Source organism: Rattus norvegicus, chromosome 2 (genome assembly GCF_021556685.1).
Source record: "Rattus norvegicus strain SHRSP/BbbUtx chromosome 2, alternate assembly SHRSP_T2T, whole genome shotgun sequence".
Lineage (NCBI taxonomy): Eukaryota > Metazoa > Chordata > Mammalia > Rodentia > Muridae > Rattus > Rattus norvegicus.
In genome coordinates this window covers 195,166,890-195,193,075 of record NC_141535.1, presented here as the reverse complement: position 1 = coordinate 195,193,075, position 26,186 = coordinate 195,166,890, and the positions used below count along the sequence as shown (strand labels likewise).

At 46.4% G+C, this 26,186-nt stretch overlaps 1 protein-coding gene across 3 annotated transcripts in view; it reads right to left on the bottom strand.

Moving 5' to 3' along the window:
• Kcnd3 (potassium voltage-gated channel subfamily D member 3) overlaps positions 1-26,186 on the bottom strand; it is a 217,599-nt gene that overhangs the window by 53,551 nt on the left and 137,862 nt on the right.

The window sequence follows — 26,186 nt, the reverse complement described above, 5'->3', positions numbered from 1 at the left end:
ATGCTGGCTTTTTAGGAAAAGCTGAGACTTGGGAAAAGTGCAGAGGCAAACGAAAAACATTTTTAGTTATGCTGATAGCATGCTCTCGTGCCCTCTCTGAGGCCAGGGAAAAAGCCCAAACAACCATAAACAACGAACCCAACAAGAAATAACGATGACTGGAAGGATCGAGCCGGAACTGAGCATCGGCCTGGGAGGTGCAGAAGTGCTGACCTGGGGGAGAGCTTCAGAGGTTAGAGCTGGGAACAGAGCCTCAGCTGGAGCAGGACAAACAGGCGTGGTCTGGCCTGGGCCAGGTGGGTGACTCACAGCTCCTCCCTCACCTCCCTGAGCTCTGGGTTCCAAGTGTCTGGGGCCCAGGCCCTGCTCTGTGTTCAGCACCCTTCATCCATTCCTCCCCCTCATTAGGAAGGGAGAGAAGAGAAGGTTAAAGAGGAGTTAGACACAGGACATCAAATTAAAACTTTATCTCTGGTCTTATCAGAAAGATTAGAAGACAGACAAGGAGAAAAAAAAAAACACTTCGAAACCCAACTCCATGCTTATTCAAATCACCATCACGTTATTGCCTCAGACATCATCTGAGTCAGCTGGAGTCCCAGGGTCTGCACTTCAGTCAGCCATTCAGCCATTCAGCCATTCAGGTGGTTACTGCTGTTTCCAACAGTGGGGCTTTTGGTAACCAAGTCTGGAGTTTTCTCACCTTCCAGCACAATGGCTGGTGGCGGTGGCCCATGGTGCTTAGCTTTCCATGAATCTCCACACACATTTCTTAGGAAGCACCCATCCCTTTCCCACTTTTGGGGAGAAGCTGAGGTAGATTCCTCATGTGAATGATGGCACAGTCCTGCTTGACGTCAGACCACAGACTCCCCTTGTTTGCTGGACTAGTCTGCCATTTCTGTGAGTCCTCTGGATCTTTTTCACTTCTCTTGTGTCCTTAATAACTTTTATTCCCCCTTAACAATAATGTACACTCACTACAAAAAAATATGATCGATGTAGAAAGTATACCTTTCTACAAAAAGAATTACACAAATCGCTCTGTTCCACCACCAAGGAGACCATTCCCTTCCGGCCTCAGTGCATCCTAAACATCATAGAGGAGAATGGGTACAGTCTTGTCTCCAGCTCCTTCATGCACTGCATGGTAGCATCATAGATGTTATTTGACACAGTTGCCTTTGGGTTCTTTCTAATTTTGCTTGTACAAACAACATTTCTAATAACACTATTCCAGAACTACCAGCGGGCCCTCAGGAGAAATCCAAGAAGTGACTCTCCTGGGTACCATGCCCATTTGCAGTGTCTGAATGCTTCACTCTTACCAGCATCAGGTAGTCATCAAACAAATCAAAGTTGAAATTACTGATAATTTATAAGAAAAACATAGCTATTTAGTTGTTCAGATTTCCATTTTGACTGGTAAGACTGAAGATAGTCCATCTTCTGGGAAGCCAGGGCTATTTCTTCTTGAGTGAATGGTCTGTCTCCCCCTTCTAGCTCTTATATTATGCCTCAGGAGTTTTATTGTTGGCTTGCATGTACTCTTTACATATTAAAGATATTAATAATTTCTCAGAATTTGATGTAAATATATTTTCCCAGTTGGTTTTGAAAACCTAAGTTTACTCAGAAATTTCCCAGGTGGCCATTTTGATTTGTTTGGATGTCCCTTTTACTTCGTTGAAATTAGATGTGGATTTTCAATCACTATAATTTCATTTTTAGAGTCTCTCATTCCTTGTAAGCTATGTCCAGTCTGCGTCTGCTCCTATCCATGTGCTCTCCTTCACAAGCACACACTCCTGCTACTTGACACAGACACAGAGAGACACAGAACCCCAGGCCTTTAGGTTCGGATTTTCCTCCTTCCTGCTATGAATGCTTGAGTCCGAAGGTCACTTTTGGTGGCTTATTATGCAGATGAATTCCTAGTGTCTGGAAAGTTTCCAAGGCTGAAGAGTTCACTCAGAGTTTTCACAAGATGTGGTACTACCTCAGAACAAAATCCTTACTCAGGAGAGATGCGAACTTTCTACAGTCGTAATAATAGACATATTGACAACAGTTTATGTTCAGGATGCTTTACATAACTGACCACTGTTGTACACATGGAAGCTGGAATTTCTTGGAGTGGATGAAAGCAGAGGCTTGTAATAGGGAGAGCTGAGAGAAAGAGGAAAGCAGAAGGTGCTGGCCTGAGGGAGGAGCCCAGCAAGCACCCACATTCTAGCCCCCTGATTTTTGTGGGTTTCTCTCTGAAGAGCCCAGTTAGTCTTGGAATCACAGCTATTATTAGAGGTCCCACAATACCAGAAAACCACACAAGTAGAATTTTTATTAAATTAGGTTGATTAGTTTATTTCGAGGCAGGACCTCATGTAGCTCAGGCTGGCCTCACACTTGCAATGTAGCCTAGGATGATTTTGAGCTTCTGACCCCTGCTTCCATCTCCCAATTACGAGCATGTACCATGGGTTTCATACAACACTTTGGAGCAAATCCAGGACTCTGTGTATGCTAGGCACGCATGCTACCAACAGAGCTACATCCCCAGCTTCCAAACGGGATCCTAATCCCCGCCTTTCTTGCTAGTTAAGTATTGGGATTCCTGAGGCCAATGAGGGCAGGATTAAGAGTGGCAGCAGTGGATACCCTGAACCCACCTGGAGGTTATGGGTATGATCGTCTGCATGCTGCCACTGTTTAGTGGCTGCCATTATTACTACACTCACTTTGTAATGGGGATTTCTATTGGGTGGCTCCAGAGTGTGTCCATCGCAGCTACTTCTCTCTGCTTCCCCTAGTAGGAAATGCTGGTTTTATCCAGGACATCTCCCCTGCTCTGAGACATCCTGAGGATTGTCTGGGACTGATCAGAAGAGAAGAAATGGGTTTCCAAAGAACCTAGCAGGAGTGAAACTGCTGTCTTTTCTCTGGAACCCTGCAAAGAGGAAAAGTAGGAAAAGAGACTAATGGTTCAAACCTGTTCTGATCTGGGATTTTTTTTCCTCCTCGCTGACACAATTGGGATTGGCTCAGATTCTTGGAGGCACAGTGGGGGTGTGTGTGAATGCAGCCACCTTCTGCTCAGAGGCTCCTAGGAATTACATTGAGGAGCCCCAGGATCATCCCTTGGTCCAAGAGACCTATCATGGGGCATCTTCATTGGAGACCAGGCTCTATCTACATTTTCTGGGCTCCCAGAAGTGGCCACAAGATGTGATAAAGGCTTCACTCCCAGGACTTACCAGTCCCAATTTCCCTAAGGTTATGAGCAGAGATGACCCCCAGCCTTTCTTCTCCCACCTGTGGCTGTCTCAGAGTAACTGTCTCATGCTCCAAGTTTCTGTCTTTGCTTTTGGCTCGCTACTCCTCTTGTTTGAATAGATGAAAAAGTGTGTTTAGATTATCCAGCCCCATCTGTCAATAGTCACCAATATGAACTGTCTGTCCTACTGAGGCCAGATCCCTCACTGTCCCCTTAGAAAACAAATGCCATCTGTGAGCTTGGGCATTGCCAGCTGCTGCCACGACAATCCCCTCTGGCTCAAGGCTGCTGGTTATTTTGATGGAGAATGCCTAGTCCTTCCCAGAGCCAGGGAGGACTACTTAGAGCAGGCATGTATTCTATGTTCCTTCAGCGAGCTCAGGGTCTGTCATGAACCACGAGCCCGGGATCTTAGTCTGTGTGGTGTTGCTATGATAGAACACTACAGTGTGCACAAAGCAAAGGGCTCTGCGTCTTACAGTTCGTAAGGCCAGGCAGCACAATACCAAGGAGCTGACATCTGGTAAGAACCATTTTACTCTGTCACAACATGACAGAGGGCAGCATATGGCAGACAAAGAAAGCATAACAGCTTGAGTCTGTCTTCTTATAAGGCCACTAATGCTATCATGGAGGGTGGGAGGGCACTTAAATGACTCCACCTAATCCCAATTACCTAACGAAGGCCCTGTTCCAAATATCATCAACATGAATTTGGTGATTAAGTTTCCAATGCATGAAACTTGGGGGAAATTCAATCTGGGGTGTGGCAAGAGCCCTCTCAGCAGCTCTGTTTGGCACTGCCTTGTATCTAGATGGACAATCTTGTTCTTTCTTGCCATTTATTTGCCACCAGAGCCATTGCTGGGCTTCTGCTCTCAACAAACAAGGTGCATGGAACTGAACCACCACCTTCTCTGAACCTCCAAGTCTCACAATGCCCACAATCCTTTGGGGTCTTGCTGACCCCCAAACTTAGATTCCTACTGACCCTGAGGAGAGGCAGACTGGCTGGGTAGAGCCACCTTCCTAGCTGTGGTCCCATTTTTTATCCTTTCTTAATGAACCCATACAGATGAAGACTTCCTATCATTCCAGAATCACCTTGGAACCCAGGGGTGCAAAGATAATTTTATGCACTTTCTGTTGTCATGTATGTGGCTTCAATGTGGCAAAAGAGAAAGTCCTGTGAGCAAATGGATGCAGTTACACTGTTCTGAGAGTTGTGGCAGCACAGTAAGACCAACTAAATTCTACAAGGATTGATTGTAGACTGAATGTGGTGGTGCATGCCCTTGGGAGGTGGAGGCAGGAGGATTAAGAATTCTAGATCATAGTTAACTATGTAGGACACTCAAGGCTAACCTGGACTACATGAAAGCCTGCCTCAAAACCAAAATAAACAATGGGAGAGCAAAAGGGGGAGGAAGACAAAATGATACCTGATTGTCTTATGGTGTGGGGCTGGGAGAAGCCTGAAAATGAAACGGAGTAAACACATGCCCAGATCTTGAAGAATGAGAAATAAACCTTTGGGCAAACAAGCTTCTGCTGATACCGGAATAGTGATGTGCAAGTGGATACTTCAGGCAGACAGGACAGGGTGGAGAGGTTAACCAGAGTCCTTGAGATGCAGAGAGCAGAGGAAAGGGAGAGCGAGGCAGATCAGGAAGCCATTGCAGTGGGAGCGAGTGAGAGAAAGTGTCCTTGGTGATCTGTAGGTCACCAGCTCTAACAGCAGAGAATCACTGGTATCGATAACTAAGACAAATAACTCCCTTCAAAAGAGGGGGAAGACAACAGATCTGACTTCAGACACAGGGAGGGCATCAGGAAGGAATAGGTGACCACGTGTTAATGTCTCACGTCGAGCACTCTCCCATCTCATTCTCTGTTCTGTCAGCTCCCTTCAGAGTCAGATCCATATAACTCTGACTCACTAAATATCTTCAGCTGAATGGCCTGTTCCTTTCAAACACCTCAATTTAATATATTGCCATGTCCTCCCCCAAATCATTTCTCCTTCTGGGGGACTCATATTAGGAGCATCCAGTAGCTGGGTATCATCTTTGATTTCCTCAGTGACACTGGCTACTATCAGCACAGTTCCTACTTGCTACTGCTCCTGCTACTCTATTTCCCTCTGGCCCTTTCCCTGTTACTACACTCTTTTCATGTGGCAATTGCCTTAACCATATTCTTCCTAGTTTGGCTGTACTCTTTCATTCCTCTGTGTCATTAGTGGATCTATCCATATCTATCTTATCCAATTCCCCATTGAACTGCAGGCTCCACAAATGTAGAACCCACCTATGCCCACTGTCATGCCCATTGCTTAGGATCTGAGGATGTCAAAGAACACCAGTTGAGCAGACAAATGACTCTAAAAATGCAAGCCCAAGCCAGTCACTCCCTGTCTAGACCTTTCCTCTGACCCTCTTTGAAGGTCAATGCTGGTTTCTTTGTGCAGCATTGAAGATGTGCCCAGCTCTGGTTCCAGTGCAGTTCTTCATTGTTCATTCATGGTTCTCCGCTTGGCTTATATTCTAGCTCTAATCTCCTTGCAAGTTTCTGAAGCAAGGAAACCAACAGTGGTTAAAGTATGATTTGTAGATTTCTGGGGGTCCTATAGGCCAATGGACCTGAGTGAAGAATCTTTTCAAGATGAAAGAAAGCCAAAAGATTTAAAAATAAATGATTTGAAAGGAAGATTGGTAGAGTTGTGATCCACAGTATCATTAGCATTTTGGTGTTGTATCAAAAGAGAGGAGCTGGCTCTATCAACCAAGATTGGTAAAGGACTGGTGGCTTCCCAACCACCTATCTAGGTAACAGAACTGGGAAGACTCAAGTGAGACAAACAGGCTAGTCCTTCCCTGCATGACTGTGAAGAGAGGTGATTTCCTCCACAATGGGGCCTGGGAACTTCGGCTGCCTCACCCTAGCTTGGACTCTGCTGTGTGAAGCTGGGCTTTCTTTATATGTTTCAACCAAAAGCACAGATAACAAAAGCTAAAATGTAGACATGGAATCCAGCTGTCTTCTGTTGAGGAGATGAAAGAGATTTTTTTAAAAATCGTGAACCAATGCCACTGTTTTTACTATTTTATGATTTTGGGAATATGGCCACAGTATCTTAAAATTTATGCTCATACACAATAATATTACTTTATCTATTTGTTTTGAGGTAGGGCCTCACTCTTAAGAGACCCACTTGGGAAAATATTAAAGTATAAGACTCCCCTAGTCCAATGTAACCCAGAAACCCTGATCTATAAGATCAAGAGAATGAGACTCATGGCTGCAGTTGGGGATTCTGAGACTGTTAAGTAACAGGCTGTAATCTCCTGGAGCAAAGGGGTTACTCCCTTCCTTGCCTGAGGAGATGGTTCATCTGGTAAAGTACATGCTGCATAAACACAAAGACCTGAGTTCAAACTCCAGCACTCATACACTGCACTGAGTAGTGTCCTCTTTTGTTCCAAGAGAGAAGAGTTGGAGATGGGCAGCTGTCTCTAGGGACAGTCAACATCGCCTAACTTGTGATTAACATCGAGGTGAGAGACTGTGTGTCAGAAAGCAAGATGGATAGTTCCTGAGGAATAACACCTGAGGGTGGACTCTGGCCTCTTTTACATTTGTATACACATGTACACACACACAAACCTCCTGAAAACCACACACACACACACACAGACACACACAGACACACACACACACACACACACACACACACACAAAAGCAAAGATGTCTACTTCTTTCATTTGCCTAGAATAGGGCATAGAGTTGTGCCAGCTCCACGGATGGGCATAGAGTCCTACTAAACTGGGGGCAGACTTCCTAATCGTGTCATCACCATTGTCATCATCATCATCTTCATTGTCATCATCATTGCCACAGTGTTAGAGATGAAATTCAGAGCCTCCTTACAGTAAGAAAGAGTTCTGCCTCTGAGCTCCGCTCTAGCTCTCCCAACACCATCACAACTGGATTGTTCTTGCCACTCAACTGCACTCTGCTCCCTCTATCTGCAAGCCTTGATCTCCTCAGGAAGCACCCAGGAAACTAAAGACATAGGTCTGCAAGTCCTACCAGAAGACAGGACAAGAGACCTTCCCAAGCGGAGACATAGAACCCCAGCCACAAGCCAGATCTAGAACATGGGCACCAGGAGGTAGAATTTTTGGCAAGCCTGGAATGTCAGACGACAATGTGGGCCTGATCCAGCAACTTTGCTTTTTTCCCTTTTGGATATTAAGTACCAGGAGTTTCCAAGAAGGACTTTTCCAAGTCATCTTTAAATAGATTTTACAAGACTAATTTATTTTACTTGAGTGTATGAGTGTTTTACCTATGTGTACATCCAAGTACCATGAGTCTCTGGGGCCCACAAAAGAAAGAAGACCGTGTTGGATCCCCACAACTATAGTTATACACGGTTGTGAGCCATCACGTGGGCTCTGGGAACCAAACCTGGGCCCTTTGCAAGAACAAGTGCATTTAACTCCTGAGCCATCTTTCAAACCTTCAAATCATTTCTGATAAACATCAACATACTTATCAAACCATTTCTATCACTAATATCATTTTATACACATATTTCCTCATTCTTTTAGGTCGCTTCCCCTTTCTAGAGAAATCCTCACCCATACCTCTTTTCCCTACACAGACAGCTGAAACTATTTCTAAGGTCAGGACCAAGCAAAGCAACCATGGAGGGGGCATCTTCCTAGACTCACGACTGTTTCATCTACAAACACCCAGCTCTGTTCCAGATGGAGTATGTCTACAGCCCTCCAGAATGCAGCGGCAGAGTGATCGATGTGGTGCTGGCAATATGGGGCCGAAGGGAGGCATAGCTCTAATGGAATAAATACATCTCTGGTAAATCTTCCCACCAAGACGCCTTTGTAACGAGAGACAGTCACTCTGTTCCCCATGGTCACTGTGAAGGCTGACAGGCTTCTGTATTTCCAAGGGAGCCATTTCTCCTTCTTCCTTCACCTCACCAACAGCAAGCAGGCATCCTTTGGGGCCTAAGAAATAATTAAAGCTTCAGGGGCAGGTGGAAGGCAAGCAGGGAGGGAGCCAGGAAGACAGTAGGACCAGACACTGGCAGTGTTGCCGTGCTTGCTGGCCTTGGTCCCTGATTCCCAGTGACAGCCGGGTGTCCACATCCACTTGTTTTCATGGAGACGGAGAAGAGCTGGAGGCTTTGCTTTTTGCCAGCTTTGACACCTCTCTGCTTTGCACATTAACAGGCTCACTGCTTGACACCATGTCTAATCTATCCACTGTTCTGCAGAGGGGTGTCAAGAAAACTTGCTGGAGATACTAAGGGCCCAATTATAGTGCCCAGCTTACACTTGGATCTTGACAGATGCTGGGAGCCTTTTAAGAATGTGGGATGATTAGTGCAGACCTTTCCCTGACTTGCAAGCATCCTGGAACCCATGCACCTGCTTTGACGGGATCTAGTGTATCCTTAATGAATGGCCTTTCCTGACGTGGCCCATGGGGGCGGTTAAAGGCTCAGTGATAAGGAAGTTGGTGACCAGAAAGGAAAGGTGACTTGCTTGAAATTGTACTTCAAGCTGGTAACAAGGTTTGGTTCCTTAGGAATCAAGCTCAAAAATAAGAAAGCCAGGTAGGTCAGGGCAAGAGCAGCAAGCCAGTCTGAATTTGTTGATAGAGTAGAAGAACAAATTAAGGGGAACGCTGTCCAAATCACAGCAGTGCTGAGTTCTGGCACAATTACTCTGCCTTCTGCTGTTTGTACACGAAGGCCAAGAAGTCTAAAATAGGGTCTCTTAATATCACTTCTCTTCTTGGTTCCTTTTTTAAAAAAAAATTTTATTTAATGTGTAAGAATGTTTTGCCCACATGTATGTCTGTGCATCATATGTACGCTTAGTGCCCAGGTCGCTAGAAGAAGACATTTGACCCCCTGGGGCTGGAGTTGAAGGTGACATTTAGCTGCCTTACGGGTGCTGGGAACTGAACTCAGATCCTCTGGAAGTGCAACCAGTGCTCTTACCAGCTGAACCACCTCTCCAGCCTCTCTTTCTCGAAGGCGTAGCTTACCAAAGAGAGAACTAATATGAATGTATGCAGGTTGGTATTAAAGAAAGATAGCATTGGTTATTGGTGGCTGAAAACTATCAGGTAGAATAAAATCACTCAACTGAACAGATTGGAAATGGAACTCTCCCAGGAAGTGGCATCGAACAGGTATTATATTAGAAGGAAAGCGAATCATGCAGGATCGGGATGAAGGGAGGGCAGGAAGTCCAGTTTTCTATCCAGGGGGTAAGCTGAGAGGCAGGGCTTTTCACAGGGCCACTGAGAAGGACCTATCTGCTTATCCTGTGGTTTTGGATGGGATCATCTCAAGGATTTGACCTATGGAAGTCTCAGCACCCATCTCTCTCCCGTCCCTATGACTGTGATCCGCTTAAGGCTGGAAAAGAGGATAGTGGGAAGGCAGTAGCCACTGACTCCCACTGCGATTACTTCTTTAAAAGCGAAGATGGAATTTGTTAAAGACCGTTTTAAAAATACTTACTTAATCACAAGCATTAGAGCGAGCAAGGTACTCAGAAAAAGGACAGTACACATTCAAGACATAGGTGGAAGGCTTCTCAAGGGAGAGGGCTACGTGCCCACTGAGATCCCAACTGCCTTTCTGTAATGGGAAGAAGTCTATAAACATGAAAGCAGAGGCCAAGTCTGGGCTGGGACTCACGCTTTCCCCCCTTTTGTTCAGACTCATATTTACTTAAGAAAAACAGCCTGAAAAACCCAAACTCGGACATCCGAAGCCTATGGGTTCCTCCCAGTTGCACATACTCATATTAGTCCTTTCTGATTAAACTATAATCCTGACACGGACATATGTCACCTAAAGTTTAGAAAGAAACTTTGAGACCTCCTGGTTCAGTTCTCCATTGGAAGGGGAGCTCCCCCCAACCCTAGCCCTGCTCCTAACAGCAATCACAGTGGCAGGGCACTCTCTGAACCTTGCAACAATGAAGAGCTGAGGTAATTGCTTTCCTGTGCAATCAGCGTATCTAAGCCATCGACTGAGAATCTGCCCTGAGAGTGAGCCCAAACTCCCTTTTGAAGATTCGTGGACCTGTGTTCCCTGGCTTCTAATGGTAACTGAGCTTTCTGAGATCATACAGGGGAGTTTTGTAGAAACCCCTGAGTCCTGAGTGAATGTGTGTTCCCCATCATCTCAAGGATTTGACCTATGGAAGTCTCAGCACCCATCTCTCTCCCGTCCCTATGACTGTGATCCGCTTAAGGCTGGAAAAGAGGATAGCGGGAAGGCAGTAGCCACTGACTCCCACTGCGATTACTTCTTTAAAAGCGAAGATGGAATTTGTTAAAGACTGTTTTAAAAATACTTACTTAATCACAAGCATTAGAGCGAGCAAGGTACTCAGAAAAAGGACAGTACACATTCAAGACATAGGTGGAAGGCTTCTCAAGGGAGAGGGCTACGTGCCCACTGAGATCCCAACTGCCTTTCTGTAATGGGAAGAAGTCTATAAACATGAAAGCAGAGGCCAAGTCTGGGCTGGGACTCACGCTTTCCCCCCTTTTGTTCAGACTCATATTTACTTAAGAAAAACAGGGGTACAACCTCACACCTATGGGGAAATAACAAATCTCCTTCTGTTTCCAGGAGATGACAAATTCTTCCTCTGGTCCATGTGTATGTTGATATTGTATATATAAAGAATGCTCACCATAGCACCCTGCACCCCAACATTAATGACCTGAAGACTATAAAAGAAAAGGCTTACAGGGACTTCTCCTATGAAGAATATCTCAACCATGTTCAGCTGTATATAATAAAGCTGGTTCTTTATTTGTATGCACTATCTTACCTCCTGTTCCCTTGTATATAATAACCCTGACTCCCTGTTCAACTGTGTACAATCACGCTGACCTTCCAGGATGCTGCGGGTTCTCCACTAGAAAGCCTAGTCTATCTAATCCCAACTTCCTAGCCCATGTTTCTGCATGTTTGTCTTTTCTTCATTCCCTCCCCCACCCCCAGTCAGGTGTGTCCCCGAATGCAGTAGAATTTTATTCTATCTTTCACATGGCACCCCTGCATGTGAAGAGACTACTCTTCCAACCTCCCAGCAGGGCACAGCATAGGCTCCAATAACCTGTTTACATATCTGTAGATATTCTTCAGTCTGTCAATAGCCTTCCAAAATTTGGGGGGCCCTATTCTGAGTACAAATTAGCCAACCTATTTGTGCCTACTGGGTTCGGGCCAACCTGGAAGGACAGGCAGTACTCTGGGTATTTGAGGCTTAAAGGATGTTTGGTTCATGGGAAACTCAAGCTGAGAGTTGTTTCTCTAAAGACTCATCATACTCCAGGAATGGAGGCTGTGCCAACAGGGTTGTGCTAGAAGGGAAAGGGGCCACCCCTAATGAGATGAACTCCTGGTCTGGAAATGGCTTTCAGATCTCTGTCAGATCTCTGTACTGGCTGCTGCTGGGAGCCTCCGCTGTGTGGGATGTGTGTGTGTGTGTGTGTGTGTGTGTGTGTGTGTGTGTGTGTGTGTGTGTGTGGTGTGCGCGCGCGCGCGTGTGCGTGAGTGGTTTTGTGTGGAATGGTTGTGTGCGTGAGTGGGCGAGGGACCCATTTTAGTTGTTGTTGATTTTTCCAACAAATACTCAGAAAATCAGTGTCTGTGTCATTTTATGTAAATCCAGATCCATCTGTCACTGTCTATTGTAACTCCAGACTGTAAATTTTTGAATACATAGCGGTTGGGTTTCTTTTCCCCCTCCAATGGCATGCGGCTCCATCCTTTAGAAATGTCTGGGAACTAGAGATTTAAATCATAACATGGGAACTTTAGGCTCTGGGTGATGTTGAGGCTCCTATGCATCATCAAGGACACAAAACAAAGACTTTGCTTTATCCAAGACCCATGGCAGCCAAGCAGGAGTCCTGAAGGGCTGGCCACTTGCGCTCCCTCTGCCATGCCCCAGACACCCTGCTGCCAATGGGACTGGGCCGCCAGCCCAGATCCTTTGCCTTCTTAAGACTCCCTGCCACAGTGACCACAGGGCCATTTGTAAGTACCAGCCCAGTTTCCCTCTTCCTCCGTCATCCTTTCTCTCTGGCTGCTTTCACCCAGAACCTTCTCAGTTGATGTCTGATGTAAAGTGCTTGTGGAAACCAATGGGTCCGCAGTCTCCATTTTCCCTCTCTAGACCTGGACTCTATGTCAGTCTGTTTTCTGTCTGGCAGAGTGGGATTTTGCTTTTCTTTTCTTCAGAAGCTTTCAATGGAAGGGATCATGTCACTTACAGACCAATGGATTGGTATCCTCAGAACAGCATCATTTCGCATTGCTACTAGCCAGAAGATTACAACAGCAGCTACCACTGAGTGCTTCTGGGGTGGTGGCCTTCATTCCCAAGCTCCTCCAACCCTGGGAGAGTGAATTTACAGATGGAGAGAACTTGGGTGAGATTTCCAAGGTCCTATCCTTGCTCTCACGACCTATCTATTCTCCACTATCCAGTCTACACTTATCTTTGAATCATATACTTCATCCTTAAAGAGAACTCTGTGTCCTGCCCTGGTACTCGATTGCTCTGAAGTCTAAAGGGGCAAGCATTTCCAAATGATGTGCTCCCTCCACAGACCTGCACCGGCATGAAGGTGATGTCTGTTTAAGGTGGTTTTAATAACAACATGAACCTTGTTCACCATAGCTGCTTCCATTAGAGCACTTTCAAGTTTTTTTATGTTTATCCTCTCAACAACTCTGCAAAACTGACCATAAAGTATCCTTCTATGTTTTAGAGGATAAGGAAATGTTATAGTTTGAGTAGGAAATGTCTCCTACAGGCTCATGTGCTGAAGGAAGGATCAGGAAGTGTGGCCCCACTGGAGGAAGTAAGTCACTGGAGGCATGCCTTGGAAAGGCATTTTTTTTCCCCTGAGGAACCTAAAACTGTCTTCATTTTCCACCCACCACTAGGTAATCTACTTCTCTCTCCCACGTGTCACAGTCATGCTCAGCTTCACCTCAGGCCCACAGCAATGAAGCAAGCCAACCACAGATGGAGACCTTTGAAACTGTGAGCCAAGGTGAATACTTCTTCCATATGGCATCTATGTCAGGTACTTTGTCACAGCAAGCAAAGGTCCAGACAAGCGCATGTCCAGGGACATACTCAGGGTTCCTGTAAACAGCCGAGAATGTCGCTTTCATTGGCTGGCTCCCCTAGGCCCTTCGAAGCGATGACTCTCTCAGCCATTCTTCAAGGTGAAGATCTTGTGTTTTTCAGAGACTCTCTCTGAGACACTGACCAACCCTTGAAATGATGTCTGTTCCCAAAGAATAAGGTGCAGGTCCTCCCCTGCCTCAGTTAGGCCTCTGCTACTATTATGAGACACCCACTTATTGAGCAAGTTGTTACAGGCCAGGGCCTTGCTCTACCTTATATGAAGTTGTTCTATCTTAGCGTGGTGTGCAGACGAGGGGGCGACCACTGAAGAGACTGGGGGTCTTGGCCAGATTACATAGATACCACATGGCACCCTGCATTTGGTTTCCACTCTGAGTTTGGGGGTTTAAGCCAAGTGTGTGGGTCTGGACTCCAGTGAGTTACTTTAGTTCAAAATTAACTCTTTAGCAACCACACTGCCAGAACCAGGTAGCCAATGGAAAGCCCTAGGTATCTTTCCCATAGACTGAGCTTAGTGTAGATGTCCTCAAAACACAAAATAATTTTTGTGCTAAATGCAGGATTTTATACATTGGGTCCATTGTATTTTACCAGAAATAGCTTTTTTTAAAAAATTGTTACATATAAGTACACTATAACTGTCTTCAGACACACCAGAAGAGGGAATGAGATCTCATTATAGATGGTTGTGAGCCACCATGTGGTTGCTGGGAATTGAACTCAGGACCTCTGGAAGAGCAGTCAGTGCTCTTAACCTCTGAGCCATCTCTCCAGCCCCAGAAATATCTTTTAATAGCTTTATAGTCACAGAAGAATCATGGAACTGGTACAGAGAGAGTTCCTATATGTGCATACCCTCCCAATTATTAAATTTACTTATACCGTAGTAGTATAGTATATTTTCATTATTTAGGAACAAATATTAATATTTTAGCATTCAAAACCTGTTGTTTATGCAGATTTCCTTAGTTTTACCCAGGATTCCATCTGCCCCTGGGACTGTGTTATTTTCATGGGTTTAGGAGCTTCCAGCCTTGGGTGATTCTCAGACTTTCTTTGTTTTTGACGATGGCATAGTTTTTGAATAATCATCGCCAGTTATTCTGGAGAATGTCTCTTCATTGGCATTTGTCTCATGTTTTTCATCAAAGTGAGGAAAGAGGAGGGAAGAGAACACATCACATCACATCAATGGTGCATGCCACCCATGTGTCTTGTGTGCAGACGTGACCCCAGTCACCTGGCAGTGTCTGCTACATTTCCCCACTGTGGAGATAGGGGGAGGAATGTGGCCAGCAGCACCCCACACTTAAGGAGTGAGGCAGGGGCTCAGCCCCCTTGAAGGAGCATCTACACAGAGTACCTGTTATTCTGCCCGTCTCTATTACATTTAATTGAAGCCTGAGCCTGCCACAGGCTGGAACCTGTGAGACCCTGGTACTATTCCCATGTAGTAATTTGACTTTCCCAGGTATGTGGTGACTGTGTCTACAGGCACAACTTCTATCTTGAAGTGTCACTTATAAACACACTGAGAAACTCAGACCTGGAGACCTGTGTACACGCCCCCTGCTCAGAGATTTTCTTGATGTGGCTCTGGCCATTTGGCCAAGTCCAAGTGCCATGGTCCTCTTGACACTTGGAGAGAAGAGATGAACCTTGGAAGGGACATTACTGTGACAGCCTTATTGTTCTCCATAGCTCTTTTCTCCTCTTATCTATTAGGCAGTAGGAATGACGTCACCATTTTTCTGAGACAAAACTATATGCCAATGGTACTTTCTTTTTTCCTTCCTTCTTTTCTTTCTTTTTTATTCAGTCTACATCCCAGTCACAGCTCTCCTCTCTTTTCTTCCCAGCACCATGCCAATGGTACTTTCTTGACACTTTAGAAAAAAATACTAAAAAGAAGAAGAAGGATAAAAATGAATCATTTTGGATTTCCTTAATTTATTTAGTGATTTCCTACTGGCTTCTTTTCTATCTAAAGTCATTGCACATTACTATTCCACTTCCTTTTAGAGTTCTGACAGTTTGACGTCAGCATGGTCAGTGTAGATTCTCCAGGACTTTCCTCCAGGCACCTTCTCTGCTCTTCCTTCACGGTGTCTCAGCGATGGGCACCACTGCTTTACTGTCTCACCTTGAAGCCTTTCAATCTCAAGACATCAAGCACCTGGATCTGGAGTCTTGACCTCCTCCACGGATGACAGATCGACACTTACGGACGGGTCAGATTGCAGCTTGTTCTCTTTGGTGAGGAGGACAGAAATGACGGCATTTCTGTCCCTTGCTCTTTTCCAGGGGTGGGTCCTCCTCACAGGTGTAGATGTTCTGATCCTCCCCTGCCCTCCCACCATCCTCACTTCCTGTATTCCGTTGTTTGCAGAGAGCTAGTATGACGTCATCTTCTCCAAGGAGGCAGTCTTTGCCTTTTTCATTTTTCCTGCCTGAGGCATTACTTAAAAATAACAAAACACACAAAGGCTAACCTTTATTTAAGGGATTAGCAGTCAGAAGAGGAGAGCAGGGGCATTACCAGCAGGAAATGATAATAATCTTAATAGGGATGGCTAAAACATGGTGAAGTAAGTGTGCCAGGCACCAGCCCAAGCACTCAACATGAAGCATTTCATTGTTTTTAATAATAACCAGTTATGATAGACATCCTTCCCATTTTGCAGACAAGGAAACTGAAGGTTGGTGAGATTCAAATCTGGCGGGGTTCCTAGCAATATAACTGCAGAAATAAACAGCAGGGCGCAGTGGCACATACCTCTAATCTCAGCACTTGGGAGGCTGAGGCAGGCAGATCACAAATTTGAGGGGGTACACAACAAGACTCTACCATAACAACTAAAAAAGTAAGTAGAGAAATATAAAAGTGTCCTTTCCCAGAAAAAAAAAGGTTATGATTTATTTTACATATCTGGGTGTATTTGGGCTTTTATAACAGAATGCCATAAACTAAGAGGTTTATAAAAAACATTTATATATCACATTTATAGAGGCTGGGAGCTCTAAGATCAAAGGACTGGCAGACCTGGTGCCTGTTGCTCTAGTCCTAGCCGGCTTTGAACTTTTAATCCTCCTGCTTCACCCTCCCAAGTGCAACAATTACAGGTATGCAGCAGTCCCACCTCTGAACAGCACCGGGGACCTAGTTTTAGTAAACACATTTTGGATGAGAACCAACACTGGGCTTTGGCATCCCCCACCAAGGAAGTATTTACAGAGTATAGTGTCTTCCTGTCTCTGACATGGCCTGCACTCTCTCTACGCAGGAACTCCTAGAGGCATTGTCAGTTCTTCTGTGTTAGAAATTTCCTTCCTTCCTCCCCTCCTCAATCCCTCCCATCCTCCCACGCTCTTCCCTCCCTTCCTCCCTCCCCCTTCCCTCCCTTCCTCCCTCCCCCTTCCCTCCCTTCCTCCCTCCCCCTTCCCTCCCTTCCTCCCTCCCCCTTCCCTCCCTTCCTCCCTCCCTACTTCCTTCCTTCCTCCCTTATTCACTTACTAGCTTATACTGAGGTTCAAACCCAGGGACTTGAGCATGCCCAATAAGCATTCTGACAATCCCAACTCTACAGTAGATCTTAACACATGATCCTTCAACATTTCCTGAACTCATACAGAAAATGTTCCCACAGCTATAAAGTGTGGTATGTGTGCCATTATGGAAGAAAGGGACTATAGATTTTATCATATTCTCAAAGTGGCTTCCTATCCACTCTTCTTGCCCCATATAAAAATGTGTGTCAGTTCTTCCATCTTTTCCTCCAACTATTTGTGGCCGTGTACAGACAGCTCATTCTCTATCCTCTCATCCACCTGAGCTCTGCTCTCTCTGGCCCCTGGGACTGGATCACTTCCTGCTGTGCTGCATCCCCTGGGTCTCGGTCCCTTGGGTCTCCCTTTCTGAGGATTCTGGCTCATGTCTGCGGATATGCAGTGTGACCTGCCCTGGTTATTGGCCATGCCAGGGTCACATGACCATCTCTTCTGGATCCCTAGTCCTATGCTTTTTTGTTCACTGCACAAATAATTCAGTAACTACAATGGCCAGGGGCAGTTGCAGGAAGGATGACGCCCCAGAGAACAAAACAACATAGACAGTACCTGGAAAGCTGGCGTTCTTTTCCTGTCCCTGCCTTTTTAAAAATTGAAAATAGGTTCTGTTTTCACACAATACATCCTGATTACGGTTCCCCTCTCTACTTCTCTCAGTTTCTCCTCAGCTCTGTTCCCATCCAGATCTATTCCCTTTCTGTCTCTCATTAGATAAGAACAGGTTTCTAAGAGATACTAATAGAATATAAAATATAAGGTAACCCAAAACCTATTGGAATTGTACAAGACAAACAAACAGAAGGAAAAGAGCCCAAGAGCAGACACAAGAATCAGAGACCCATTCATTTGCACACTCAGGATTTCTATAAAAATACTCCATTGGAAGCCATAGCATATGCATAGAGGACCTGGTACAGAGCCAGCAGGCCTGTGCGTGCTGCTGCAGTGAGAGAGCCAACATTTTTATCAACAGTTATTCTTCTTGTGGAGCTCACTGAAGTCTAGACTTGGTCCTATTTGTCTGGTCTACCTTTCAAGGGAAAAGATTATTAGTGGATCACGTTAAAAATTCATTAGTTCTTCTGCTTTTAGCAGACTCCTATGAGAGACTTCTAATTAGGCAGAGGCTCCAGCCTTTCTCCTTGTTCCTGTCATTCTGCAGCTGGGTGTTGCTCCCATGTCTGCTCTGGCAACAGTGTGCAACACACACACTCTCAGACCCTCTCCTCTGGGTGACCCGCTCGCTCCCAGGCCCCTAGGTTCACCAACCTCATGTACTGCTTCCTGGAGAGGTGGTCTCTCCCTGTGCAGCAGGGATTTCCACATCTCTGCTCCAGGTGCCTCGGTTCCACCAATAGGCAGGAGGATTCAGGAAGTTACAAGTCCTCTTGGTTCCCCTTTTGTTATGAGTAGGTAGACCGATGTCAGAGAAGGCAACTTCTCCCAGCTATCTATCTGCTGCTACTTGTGCCTTACCTGATATATCTTCTAGCACATTCTGGGGGCCTGGAGTCATGGCTCAGCAGCTAAGAGCACTTGCTGTTCTTTCAGAGGACCTAAGTTTGGTTCCCAAAACCCACGCCAGGGGCTCATGAGCTCCTGTAACACCAGCTCCAGATGACACACTGCCCTCTTCTGGTCTCTTAGGGAATCCCCCAACACACACACACACACACACACACACACACACACACACACACACACACACAAATCTTAAAAAGAAAAGAAAAGAAAAAGTTCTTTTCGTACAATCAGTCTCCATGAAGCTCAAGCTGAACAAGAGCTGTCTGCATGAGTACTATGACGGCAGCAATACCTAGATGTTGGTGTGAAGAATAAGTGAAAAAAAGTGTCAACTGCAGTGAGGTCTCCACGTAAGGATATATCCCTGCCTTTTTCTGTTTCTGCCTGCTTCCTCCAGGGGCCCCTGGCCTTTTCTGGGCATTTTATTCTCTCTGTTGATTTTCATTCTAACGTCTTATTTCAGTGTCTGCTTGATTGGAGCTCTGCAGGAGAGAAAAAAGACTCTGGAAATATATCCTAAAGATGTCAGAGTATCAGGAGGCTTTGTCCAGGTACCCTAAAAGCATCAGCTCAGGAGGCCCAGAAAGAACTCATCATTCCCAGCAGTCACTGGTGCTCAACCCCTGCCTTCAGGCCAAGGCATACCAGACACTTTGTGGTACAGAGACAGATCCTGGGGAGAGGGAGGGCAGCTGGGAAGTGGAGCAACTGAGAGGCTGTATGGGCATCAGTCTGGGTCCCAAATGCTGGCCAGGAAGAGCCCAGGTGTTCTGGCTCCAGGGCTAATCCTGGTAAGCTGGGTATTCATGGGGCCCACGGGACTCACAGGATGCCTGGCAGAAATGCCAATGGGCAGGGCAGACTATGACTGGGCTCTGAATAGACCTCCCCTGTCTACTGTCCAACCAGCCTGGGTGGCCCTTTCAGCCAGCTTCTCCATGCTAGTGTCCATATAATCACAGGAGAAGGAATAACTCTTGACAGACGTTGGAGAATGTCTAAGAATGGAAAAGCAGTGCCACTGTTGACTGAGAGGTACAGAAAGATCCCGAACAGGGGAAAGCCGGTTAAAGGCATTCAGGCTGCCACAGCCCCGTCTGCGTCTGAAAGAACTCGATAAAGAGATTTAAGATTCAGGCTCCACCTAGCTTACTAATAAGAAAAGGAGAAAATGCCACTCAGGAGAGATGGAACCACTGGGGTTCCATGCAGCAGCGGGAGGCATTGCCAGAGAGGAGCAGAAGCAGGAGAAGCTGCAGGTTTGAAGTTCCCGTTCAGGAAGGAAAAGGCCCAATTCTTTGGCCCCACTTTGGCTTGCTCTGATTTGGTCCTTGATTCCTGGCGGCCCTTGGGGTCAGTCATGAAACAGACAACAGTGGTATGCACAGCATCCTGAGAACAAAGACAAGGCTCATTTCAAAGCCTCGTCACAGGCATGGGTGGATGAACAAATGGCGCACTGTATCGCACTGTCTAGCTTGAGTTCAGCTGGGATACTCTTTCTTGCTTCAATGCTGTTTACCCTTGAGTTGTAGAGCGAAAGCCCAAGTGGAGCTCAGGGATGGTGCAGGATAGGGTTAGAAGGGGGCTGTGGAGAAGAAGCTCCAGGGTTTGGGCGACTACAGCAAGGTCCTTGGAACTCCAATCAGTCAAAGTCCTGAGCATAGACACAAGCATGGCGTATTTCCGATAGAGTCCAGTGCCGATGCAGGCCCTGCCATGTGGCTGTCCCAGCTGGAAAATGTGGACGTGGCGAAGGCCACATTTGCCTGGCATTTCCATCATGGGTGGCAAGAGATCTGACAGTAGGGCCAGATGGCTTGGGCCCCAAGCTCTGTTTTCAGAAAGTGGGGCAGGGCTCAGAGGCCCATAGAGGATCTAAAAATAAAGCCTGTCTGTTTTTGCTCCCTTGTGGGAACCTGGGTGGCCTCTGGGAACACACGAGCTATGGTCCTCCTTGCCTGAGTTCTGTTTTGTTTTGCAGTAGGAGTCAGATGGGCCCCATCCCCTCCATTTTAGTGTTATCTAATGAAGCCAACACTGTCAGACTCGGAATAAGGAAGAACACGGTGAAAGGGACAAGAAGAGCTTAATCAATAGATTAGAACAGAGGCGGGAGAGGTGGCTACACAGGTAAAGGTACTTACCACCAAGATTTCATTCCCCCTGCCTGGAGCTTACATGGTGGAAGGAGAAAAGGCTCCTGCAAGTTGTCCACACACCCACCACCATTACCTCCTCCACCACCACCAAACAGCAGCAGCAAGCTGAAGCTGGCACTGGGGAGATGGCTCAGTTGGCAAGGTGCTTTCTGGGCAAGTCTGAGGACCCGACGTCACACTTCTAACCCCTACAGATGAGCGAGGCACAGACAGAAGCATGGGTCTGCAACCCAAGCCCTGGGGTCTGGGAATGGAGCTAGGGGAGTGGGGGAAGGTACAGGTAGATCTCTAGAGTTTGTTAACCATGCTTAGTGAGCTATGGTTTTGGTGAAAGATTGTCTTAAAAAATAAGAGAGAGAGAGAGAGAGAGAGAGAGAGAGAGAGAGAGAGAGAGAGAGAGAAAACACACAACCTTGACCTCTGGCATTCACACATATGTACACATATATGAAGATACACACACATATTCACATACACATTCTACACTTCTAAAATCAGAACTTCATTGTTCCGTAATCACTGCTTCTTTGACACTTTGGTATGTCATTTAGGGGTGCACTGGTCTCCATCAATCAAAATCTCAGCAAGTGCCAGAAATTGTAGACAATATAAGCCTTTTATATATTGTGGTTTTTCTTCCATATGTTTCATCATGTTAGCATGTAGCACCAGAATGCATCTATCCCTCCCTGCTCTATGCCCTGCTGTCCCCTTGGTGTCATTGTGCTTGGCCCTTTGGGATCATTATTAAATAAAGTGCACCCATACTGCAAGTCCCTCTGACTACTGGGATAGCTACTCGGTGGCCGTGAGTGGACAGTGCACACCAGGTAGGTTTACTGAACAAGGAGACCCAGCTCCTAAGTGGGATGGATTGGGACACTAGGGATGTTCATCATGCCACGGAGATTTTAAATCGCTACTCACGATTTAAACTTACAAACTATTTCTGGAATTTTCTACTTAATGCTTTCAGATCTATGGCGACTATAGTGGGTAGGAACCACAGGAAGCAAAATCTCAGGTAAAGATGTCTGTGGGTGGGGAAGGGACTTGGGCTGGGGTGCTGCACTGGAACACCAAGTGTGGAGCTTGAATGGCACCTATAGGGTCATATATTTGAATGCTTGGTCATTAGGGAATGGTGCTACTTGGAAGGGATTAGCAGATGTGACCTTGTTTGAGTAGGTGTGGTCTTGTTGAAGGAAATGTGTCACTGGGGGTGAGCCTTTCGGGTTTCAAATGCTTAAATCAAACCCAGTCTCTCTCTATTCCTGCTGCCTGCAGAATCAGATGTAGAACTCCCAGCTCCTCCAGCACCATGTCTGCCTGCAGGCCACCATGCTTCCCGCCATGATGACAATGGACTGAGCCTCTGAAGCTATAAGCCAGCTCCAACTAAATGCTTTCCTTTGTAAGAGTTGTCATGGTCATGGTGTCTCTTCACAGCACTAGAACATTGACTAAGACACCAAGTGTGGTTGGGGAAGGGACTGCAGGGTGGCAGTTACTGTACTGGAAACTGGAACGTTTCTAGCAATGTCTAAATCACTCCAGGCTGCCATAGGTGGAGTCTGGAGACGAGGCTGGGTTGGGGTCAGGTTTCATGTTCCCCGAGACTTTGGCACATTCGAGGAATCATAGCAAACACGATTTCTACATTTCTTTGCCTTTCATTCTTCGGGTGTCTTCTGAGAGGAGCAGAGACACAGTCATCAGCAGTGAGTATATCAGAGGGATAAGAGAGGCTCTATGCCAAGCAGGAAGCACAGGTTCACAAGAGAGGGGCGCCCCTCACGTGGGAGTGAGGCCTTTATTGGACCACTCACTGTCTCCACCCCCTCATCATGCTAGTTATTAGGCCAGGCGCATAGGTGGGAGGGAGGGAAAGTGATAGAAAGTCAAGTCAGACCCACACCCGGGGACCTCAGAGTCACTGCTTCTGCTACACCTGGCCCAAACGGGGGCTCATTTTCAAAGAGGTGGGCCCTCTTCTCCAAACCCAATACTGCTTCAAAATGATCTCTCTTGTGTCAAACTAGAAGAAAAAAATGTGCTTCTTCCATGCTCCGCCTACAAGTCTTCCTTCTTCTTGGTCTCCATCATTTATCAACACTGTAGCAATTGCAAGGCAGGACATTTAATTCCATTCTGTTCTAAGCTATTATCTGGCATAGGTGGCCAAGTCTAAAGCAGAACTTCCAGTCCTCCACTATCTCCTGACCGAAAGTCTCCATTCTCACACAGATTTTCAAGAGTAGGGGCTTCTCCTCAGTCTTCCTCAATCCCACACATTGACTCCAAACAGAAGCTCTTGCTTCTTATGTTCCAGAGAGAACAGTGGCCTTCTGCCTCTGTGTCCAGCACAGAATCTATAATGACCTGTGTCCACCGAGGTGGAGGAGAGCCTCTGCTGTGAATCCAGCAAGTGTTCCCCAATCTTTGAAGAGCAATGTCTTTGCGGCTCTGAAGTAGCAGGTGCTGTTGAGATGTCTCCCCTCCCCAACCCTGGCAGAAATTCAGTTGTCTCTTAACTGTTGGGAACTAGTTCTCTCTTGGTTTCCTCGGCCTTCCAAATCACGGTCCCTTTGCTCCACCTATGATGTAAGGGCTGGAGCTTCTCAGTGCTTCTTCTGTCTTTGATCTCCACCCACTGCCATCAACACACTTATGGAGCCAAGGTTGGGCTCTTCAGTCTGAACCTCCATTAGACATGATTCTGCTGTGTTCATTCCTCACTGGATCCCCATCTTCTTTAGGATAAATTCAGTCTTTAGCTGTGGCAGCAGAGCCTGTTTTGTAAACCATGTTCTCTGGCTTCATTCCTTGTTTCTCTTTTTTCCCATTTTCTACAGAATTATGAATTATGGTGACCATATAATTTATCATCCTAACTGGGATTGTTTGAGAGTGAACGGGGGACAAGCTATTATAATTAAACGACCAAGAGATGATAAACTAGGACAGTTCCAGGCAAGCTAGGGTAGAACCCATCCCATCTACCTACCATGCCCTTATTGAAATATTCACTGTCCTCCCAAACATACTGTGGCTTTCACCCCTGGGCTTCTGAACAAACAGTTCCTACTTCTAGAACAAGCCTATTTATTCTCTTTTAGGAGTTTCCCCCAGATTACATAAGGTACATTTTCTCTGTAACCCCATGGTACTCTATGCTGTCAGTACTAATAGGAAAAAAATGGTAGCCAATATTACTCCATGGTATACTGAGCTGGCACTGGGACAGACTGACAATGGCATCATGTATAAAGTCCTTGGTCCCAGACGACTGGGGATGGATCTCAGCTTACTGGGTAGCCCCTTCTTGTCTGCCATTGCTTTCAAAGTTTCTAAGAAGATAGTGTAAGCCAGTCTACACAGCATCTCCAGGAGCAGTGTCACCACGAACTGCACAGTCACCACTAGTTTTCCTTTTGAACAGTAACTTGCTCCGCGCCAGGCTTTGCCTGTGACACCTGAACAACCCATCCCAACAGTTCTGCCAGGTGAGCATTCTGATCCCTGTCATTTTACAGCTGGGGACACAGCATCTTAGAGATGGTTCTTGCCCTTGGGATAAGCAGAGGCTCAAGCTTGAGTTCTCTAGCAGCATGTAAGACGTCTGCCCATTCAGTCTCCCTCCTCACACCAAGGGAACTTTACATCTCAGCCTGAGCCTGGCACCTGGCACTGATTCAGTACCTGCTTGAAAATGAAGGAAAGTCCGTGTGACTTGACAACTGGACAAAGTGTGCTTGTGCATGACCCAAACAGAACACTAAGAAAGGGATTGTTGTCAGGAGGTAGGGCTGTCTGGGGCGGGGGGTGGTCTACACTAGGACGGAGGTAGGGCCTTGGAGCTTTCCCCACAGGACTGAAGTTTATATTACAGAGACAGAAATAAATAAAAGGACTCCTCCTCCTAGATTTTAGGCTTTAAAAACCTACTGGGGAGGAACAAAGTTGAGCATATATTAGCCCGTGCCTGTGTGTTGTGATGACTTGGGCTTCTCTTGTGCTGCTGAGATAATGGTAGCCAGGACAACACGTCAGTATCTCCATGTTCTCTTCTGCAGTAAAAGCTACAGGAACAGCTGCCCAGGGTGCCAGGGTCTTCCCTGAGTGTTCCCAATAGTTGAGCAATAAGGACCATGTATGTGTGTGTGAGTGTGTGCATGAGTGTGCATGTATGTGGGTTCCTGTGGAGGGGGCCATCTAGCTGAGTCTGGCATATTAGTTCCTGTTTCTGAGGCTAAACAGCAGCAAATTAACAAAAAATATTCTTGCCTGGCCTCACACTGCTAAAGAATAAATATAATTATCCTTAATCAATACAGGCCCTTCAGCACCGGCTAATGGCTGTCCTGGGCTTAATTGCAGCAGGTGGGGAGGGAGCGTGAGGAGAGAGCATTCTAGCTTCCCTCTCACCTGGGCATTCCCAGATCAGACAGAGGGGTCCAAAGTCAATGTCCTAGAAGCATAGCCTCAAGGCTGCTGTGCACCACGGTGTACACCCCTGAAGGATGCAGCAAGTAGCTGTATGGCTGTCCCGTGGAGACAGGGGGACACCCCTGATTACCTTTCTCATTGCTGTGACAAAATAATCTTCCAGAAGGAAGTTAAGGGAGGGAGGGTATATTTTGGCTCCTGGTGTTAGAGGACAAACGATCCATCACCTGAGGGGGGGGGGTTGGGGTGGGGGTGGGCACGGCAGCGCAGCAGGATAGCACTGTTTACACTGAGGACACATCTTCCCTCCTCAGTTACGTCTTTCTGGAAACCTTGTCACAGACATGCCCAGAGGTGTGTCTCCTAAGAGATTCTAAATCCAGCCAAGTTGACAAAGCCTATTGATTGGCCACCATGGATAGTTTCTGATTGACACACAGATGCCATTTTCTGCTTATGTTTTCCCCTACAACTTGGTTCCTTGCTTGGATTGGTTTCTTCTATGACTAGACTCCTCCTCTGTCCATCTGTCTGTCTTTTTAGGGGCCTGATTTTCCCATGTTGTGCTCCAGCTTCCTTACGGCAAGATTCTTGATCTGAGCTATAGTGTCCTTGACTTGGGCCCTCCATGTCAAGGGCCTTCTATGGAGCTGCCTGGCTTGGTGAAAGTCCCTCTCAAGGCAAAGAACAGTCTATTTTCTTACCTATGGAGCCAGGTGGTGAGCCCCAAACCTAATGGACATACCACTGCATTCCTTACTGTTGCAACTTAGTACCTATAACCCCCATTCTCTTCTTTGTAGATAGAGGGTGTTGTGTTCTCCTCCAACCAACCCCTGGTCACGACTGCCACCTTCTTGGTCTAGTCTTAAGAGGTCCTGATGGGAACTTCAAATCTTTTGGCTCCCTCAGTTGGCCTGCTCTCTGCTCCCTGATTAGAGAAGCCCAAATTGCCTGAGTACCTAAGAATAGCA